This window comes from Monodelphis domestica, chromosome 3 (genome assembly GCF_027887165.1).
Source record: "Monodelphis domestica isolate mMonDom1 chromosome 3, mMonDom1.pri, whole genome shotgun sequence".
Lineage (NCBI taxonomy): Eukaryota > Metazoa > Chordata > Mammalia > Didelphimorphia > Didelphidae > Monodelphis > Monodelphis domestica.
In genome coordinates this window covers 491,008,630-491,015,962 of record NC_077229.1, presented here as the reverse complement: position 1 = coordinate 491,015,962, position 7,333 = coordinate 491,008,630, and positions in this window count along the sequence as shown.

The following is a 7,333-nucleotide window of genomic DNA, read 5'->3' as shown; positions in this document are numbered from 1 at the left end:
AAAGTTAGTGTATTGTAGAGTAAGGGAAAGGTTTTGATCAAAAGGAGCTCCCTTATAATGATTGGGAAGAGTTAGTGAAACATGTTGCCCGTTTCATTAAATTGGGGAAACGTGCTAAGAATGTTCTTGCTAATTTTGTGAGCCAGCAAACTTTTCTTGCTCCAAGAGACAACCACATATTGACCTCCAAACAACAAACTTTAGGTTTTCCTTCTCTGCCCTTTTCTGCCTTTCACGAGATTCCAGAATGTCAGACCAGGAAGGGTGCTTCCAGATCTTCTAGTTCAACTGGCTCATTTTACAGATAAGAAAAATGAGACTCCAGATTGAGTTGCTCAAATTATATAGCTAGTAAGTGGCGGGAGTGGGACTTTAACCCCTTTAAACCCCTTCTGACTCAAAAATCAGTGCTCCTGCAGGAATATCATTACTTTCCACTGGAAGTGTAACCTATAGAATCTCGAAGGTAAGCCCCTGAGAGTAAGGAGAACTGAGTACGATTTCTTGATGAAATCTAAAAGAAAGTAAGACTTTCTTTAGCCAAGACTTGAAGAAAGCCAAGGAAGAGAATTCCTGGCATGGTGTACAGGCAAGGGAAATCCCTGGAGTTGGAGATTGAAGAACAGAAATGACACCACACAGTATGTTGTGGATGTGTGTGTGTGTCAGGTAATAAAACTAGAAAGGTCACATGACACATTTTGTTCAGTTATTTTTCAGTTATGTTCAACTATTCATGCTAGGTAATTATTGTTTCCTGATCAATTTATACATCATTCTTAGGGTATTTTTATTAATTTACTTTAGATTATGAAGACCCAAGTAATGCATTATTCTCTCCATTCCATGATGGAAACTAAATTTAAAATGTTAAATTTAGTTTCCATCTACAGGTCTACAAATGGCTTTCCTCATAATAATCATTCTTAATTAGCTCTAATTATTAGTAAGTTTTCCCTAACTTTAGATTTTTACACGTGAAACATTTTAATTTTAATTTCCATCATGGAATGGAGAGAATAATGCATTACTTGGATCTTCTAGATCTCATGACCTTAAACACCCACTCCCAGGTTTCCCCATCACCTCCGCTTGTTGACTTCCTTCTGTCTTTCAAGACCCAGTTCAGGGGCCACTTCGTCCTCCAAGGTTCTATATTCCTCATACCCCACAGTGTTGTAATTGTTCACACAGCTCACACAATTACTAGATGGTAGAATAATGTCTTTACTATGTCATACTTCATCGTTATGTAATAGGATTTTTCTGGCCGGATGTTATGTTTTACCACCCTGGTTCTGTCGTCTAGTATTCTGAGGGTGCTGGGGAAGTCTCTTTTTTTTCTTTTCATCATTCCAGCCTCCAGTGGTTGTAGTTTCCCCTTTTAGGTGCCAGTAATTAGCACTAAGTTCCATTTAAAAACCTGACTTCAGATTGGCATTCACAAAAGATTTACTCAAAGGTTGTTATTGTTTCTCCTTCAATTTTGAAGAGGACCAATGATATCATGAAGTAATGTCTTCTGTGTGAATTGGATTTAAAGGAGGCATAATTACACAAAGTCATCAGCCTCACTCTCTTCCAGCATCACTGAAGTCTGGCAGCAGTACAAAAGTTAAGAAGACTGGCAATGGCCTGGGGTGCAATGGATTTGAGGATCTTTGATGTCTGACTAAGCTCTAAGTGCTCCACAGCTAGCTTCCTGGATGTTGGAACAAATTTTTCTCATCTATCCCTTCCCCTGGGGAAGTCTTTACATGCTTTGGGGGGGGGTAGATATCCCCCTAACTCAAAGGGTATACACAGTTTTATGGACCTTTGGGTATAGTTCCAGATTACTCTCCAGGATATTTATATCCATGTGCATAGCTCTACCAACAGTGTTTAAATGTCCCAGTTTCTACATCCTCCTCAACATTTAACATTTTCCTTTTTTTTTTTTTTGGTCATATTAGCCAGTCTGCTAAGTGTGTGGTGGTACCTCAGAGTTGTTTTAATTTGCATTTCTCCAGTTAATAGGGATTTGTAGCATTTTTTTACGTGATCAAAGATAACTTTAATTCCTTCATCTGAGAACTGCCTGTTCATATCCTTTGACCATTTATCAGTCGGGGAATGACTTTTATTCTTATAAATTTGGTTCTGTTCTCTATATAGCATGCTATAGCTTCTTAGAGCCACAGATGAGAATTGGGTGAAAGTTGGACAGCAAAGTTAGATGAGCAAGCCTTCATGCTAGAGATGCTAGTTCTCCTGAGATATACCATATATACTAACTGGGGGCAGCTAAGTGATGTAGTGATAGAGCTCTATGCTTAGAGACAGGAAGACCTGAGTTCAAATCTAGTTTTAGACACTAGCTGTGTGACCCTGGGCAAGTCACTTAACTTCCATTTGGTTTTTAAATATATAGCAAGAACAAATATACAAATATTTTCCCCAATATCTTGGGATCACAATCCTCCTCTCTACCGTCTTAGTCTTTGCACAACTTAACTCATTTCTCACATAGCATTAGTTACACAAAATTCAAGTCCAAAACCTATGGAGCTAGTATCCCTGACCCTTTCTTCTTAGGAATTCTCTTTGAATCTACAATATCTAGCCTAGATTCCTGGACCCTGAACTACCCATCACTCATACTTAAAGGGCAGAGGCTCCCCTCCCTTCACTTAGAACTGAAAAGAACAAAGGAAGAAAGACCCAGAATGATTTCTTGGTGTTATGTGGCTTATTGCTTGATGTCACCTTCAGTGAGTGAAAGAATCCTTAACATTTTAGTATAAGTGAAAGAAAGAGGGTAGACGGTGCTTATTTGGAGTAGCTTTAAAGATGTAGAATTCTTGCTGAATAGATAATTTTAGGTAGGCCCAAACATATAGTTGACCAATGCAAAATGTCCAGACAAAGTCCAGTTTTCCTGTTTCTCAAAACAGGCCCCCTAATTAGATGGTACAGTGAATCCTGGGCCTAGAGTCAGGAAGACTTGAGTTCAAGTCAGACCTTTCTGGCTGTATGACCCTGAGTGAGCTACTGAATTTCTCTATATCTCAGTCTCCTCATCTGTAAAATGGAGATCACAATACCACCTATTTCCTAGGGTTGTTGTAAGATCAAAGGAGATAATATTTTAAAGCACTCAGAATAGTGCTGACAAGTAGTAGGTGCCTAATACATGCTTGTTCTCTTCCCCTAGTAGTGTCTTCTCCATGGGTGACTGTTTTAGTTGATCTGGGTATGTGCCAAACTTCCATTGTATTTGAATTCTTGGTACCTAATGCATCACTCCTGGTGCTTAACACATCTGGTGGAGTTGAATTGAATCTATAGAGTCATGGAACCTCAGAAGGGAACTCAGAGACCATCTAGTCCACCCAATTCCTGACTAAGAATCCTCTCTACAATATACACAACTCATCATTCAACTTAGCAATACTTCGCACAGTGGAAGTAGAAAAGGGGAAGGGAATAAGCATTTATTAAACACCAACTGTTTGCTGGGCACTGTACTAAATCCTTTACAAATATTATCTCATGGGACAGCTGGGTATCATAATGGATAGGGAGGATCTGGGTTCAAATTTGGCCTTAGACACTGACTAGTTGTGTGACCCTGGGCAAGTCACTTAACCCCAATTGCCTAACTCTTGTTGATCTTCTGCCATCCAAGACAAAAACCAAATATTTTCTCATTTGATCCTTACAACAAGCCTGTGTGGTAGGTACTCTATTATGCCCATTTTATAATTAGGGGCATAGAGAGTTTAAATAACTTGCCTAAAGTCACACATGTAGGATAGTGTCTAAAGCCAGATTTAAACTAGGGTCTTCTTGCTTTCATGACGCATTTGCTGCTAACTAGCTGAACCTGATAAGCAATTAATAATGCTTGTTAACTGATTAATAAATATGTAAAACAGCATAGAGTCATAGTCCCAATTCTTCAAAGATCTCTTTCTAAATTGGAATCAAAATATTAATGACTGCTTTTTGGGTCAAGCCATTCAACCTCTTCCAGATCTAACCTTCTGCAATGCGGTGGTCAGAAATGAACATGATATTCTAGAGGCTACCTGACCAGGGCAGAGTATAACAGGACCATTGCGTCCCTGGACCTAACTACCACAGCTTCTCCAAATGCCCATTATCTAGTCCTCATCTTTCCATTTTTGCTCAGATTGTTACTCATGCCTTGCTAAAACCTAGATATATTTACTTATCTATAGTGTTCTCCTTTTCTGAACCATAGCAACTGTAATGGGGAAATTTAAGGCTTCTGGGAGAAGGTTATAATATAGTAATGGTTACAAATGTGGCTACAAGATTTATATAATATTTAACAATGGCCGCCAAGGAATTTACTTATGAAATTCCTAAAATGAAACACTCAAGTCAGAATGAGGTTTATGGAGGTTTAATCACACTGGGAGTAGGGAAAAGGTTAGGGAGAGAAGGAGAGAAGAGAAAAGGGAAAGAGGCTACTCAACCTCTGACCAAGGCAGGGGGAGTTTTAGGCCCAAAGGCCCAGGTGGAAAGAATCAGTCCTTAACTCACGTGACCGATCTGAAGGAAAGCTGTCTGCGGGCGTCCTCCCTCTCCAAGCTCCTAACACCAACTACCCTCTAGCTCTCTCCACAGGAAGTGCGCGAATCTCAGAGGCTGTTCCCTACCTCACTTCCTGTGTCTCACAAATCCAATGGTTGGCTCTAGCTTGGCTTAGGACAGCCCAGGTGGGCAGTTAGTTATTTCTGATTTGTCATTGACTAGCGCATGCCCGTGTAGTGTGGGTGTGCACAATTTTTGGGTGCTAGACCAAGATGGAGACTTTTAAAATTCACAATCCCCCCTGATGATGATTGGGAGACTAGTCTCCCCAATTGATCACTAAACATAAGCATACTGCACCCCAAAAATTTCTAACTATAAGTATATACAAAAAATTTTTTTACCCACTAAGAGGAAAATTATAATAGTTGTAAATATGGGGAAATAGAGGAGAGAGAAAGACAGCAAACCAATGTTTTGCTGGGCGCATTGACAAAAACCTATTAGGGGGCAGTCCCCTTTGGCATAAGAGTGTACATTCAAAAAAATGTTCAATCAACCACACCCCAAGGTTCATTCTGGATCTTCCTGTAGTGAAAAGGTTTAGATATCTTTCTGCAAACAGTTCATTCTCTGGATTCAGTTAGTTAGCAAGCTTCTTCTCTGAAGATTTCTCTCGAACAAAATTTAAATCTTGGAATTGATGAAATACAATCCCCCCTGAAGAAAGTGTTGAAAAAAATACTGAGTCCAGCTGAGGATTCAAGTTTTAGTTGTGGGGGTGTGTGAGTTAATCCAAAAGAAAAACAAAACAATATGAAAATAAAATCAAAAATCAAAATCAAAAGAAGAAAAGGGGAAAAAATTAAGGGAAAAAATATAACCCTTTATATATGCATATTTACATTAAAGAATTCAAAATCAGTATCAAAATCAAAAAAAAATCTATGTATACAAAATTAAAGAAAGCAAGAATAAAAAAAATTTTTTTTTTTTTTAAATTTTCCCCGAGTCTCACACTAGGTTCAAGTCCTTAGTATTGGCTTAGAAATGCATTAATCCTACCTGGATTGGTCTTTTGATTTTTAGACCTGTGAGCTCTTTTGGCATTATCCAGGTTATATCTGTGCTCCTTGTTTGATCTCATATCTAGAATCAGACACAAACATTAATCATAGTCCCACAACAATTATCAATAAATGGCAGGTTCCCATAGTCTAAAGCTGTTTGGGTGCGTATTAATAATAACAACAAGTATATATATTTAAACTAATATTGTAGAATAAAAATTAATATTGATCATATGTACCTTAAGTACATAGAAATGAGAAAAAGGGAAAAATAAAATATGTAAAAATAATAATAAAATAAGGAAAAGAGAAAAAAAAGGAAAAAGGGGAAAAAATTAAATTTAGGAATTCAATGTGTCAAAAGCAGAATAAAACAGTTCCACTTGTCAATGGGTAGTTATCTCCAATGCATGTATAGGATAGAGTCAATCAGTCTCAACAGAAGATGCTCTCTTTACATGAGAACAGTGAATCCAAGAGTCCTTTTCTCCAACCTTTATAGATGTTGGAGTAGTTAACAATATTTGGAATGGTCCTTCCCATGAAGGTTCAGTTGCTCCTGTACGCTGGAAGTTCTTTATATACACATTCTCTCCTGGGTTCAGGTCGTGAAGTGAGAAGTCTAGTGGTCCAGCTTGTACTGCAGCTCCGGATTCATGTAGCTCACGCAGTTTGTGCTGTAATTCCTGTATATAGGAAGCAATAGTAGTATCTCCCCCTAATAGCGATGTATAAGCCGGGGAGAAAGGCTTAGCCTGTATAGGCGGATGTCCAAAAAGCATCTCAAATGGTGAAATATGTAAGTCTCCTCTAGGCCTGCTTCTAAGATAAAATAGGGCCAAAGGGAGAATTTCAGGCCATTTTAAATGGGTCTCAGTGCATAATTTTCCAATCATAGTTTTAAGTTCTTTGTTCATCCTCTCAACTTGGCCTGAACTCTGGGGATGATATGGAACATGGAATTTGGGAGTTATCCCCAAGCAAGAATATATCTGGTTTACGACAGAATCGGTAAAATGACTCCCTCTATCGGAGTCAATACGTGCTGGTAGGCCAAAACGAGGAATAATTTCTTTTAAAAGCACCTTAGCAACAAAAGCTGCTGTGGCTCGGGCTGTAGGAAATGCTTCTGGCCATCTGGTCAGTTAGTCTACTATGACCAAACAAAATTTATATTGTCCAGCCTTTGGCATCGTTATAAAATCTATCTGCAGGTGCTCAAAGGTGTGTAAGCCAGAGGACGTCCACCAAAGGCTTTACCACGAAAGGCATGTTGGTTATATGCCTGGCAGGTAGGGCAAGATGAACACACTTTAGAGGCTATGGTAGTTATACCAGGGGCTATCCATACTCTCTTAACAGAGTCCACGATGCCCTGGGTACCAAAATGACCATTTTTATGAATAGATTGGCAAATTTGGTTATAGAAACTTCTAGGGAGCAGGGGTTTTCCTTCAGATGACACCCATACTCCATTAATTTGTTTTGCTTTAAATTTTTGTTTCCATTTTTCCACTTCCTTTTCATTATAGGAGAGTGATAAATTTAAATTATCAGTGGTTGTTAATGTTAAAATTAATCCAGGTCCTTCTATGGCTGCTAGTTTTGCAGCGGCATCTGCTCGGTCATTTCCTCTAGAGACAGGGTCTGAGCCACCTGTATGGGCAGAGCAATGAACTACAGCTAGGGCTTCAGGCAGCTGAAGAGCAGAAAGGACT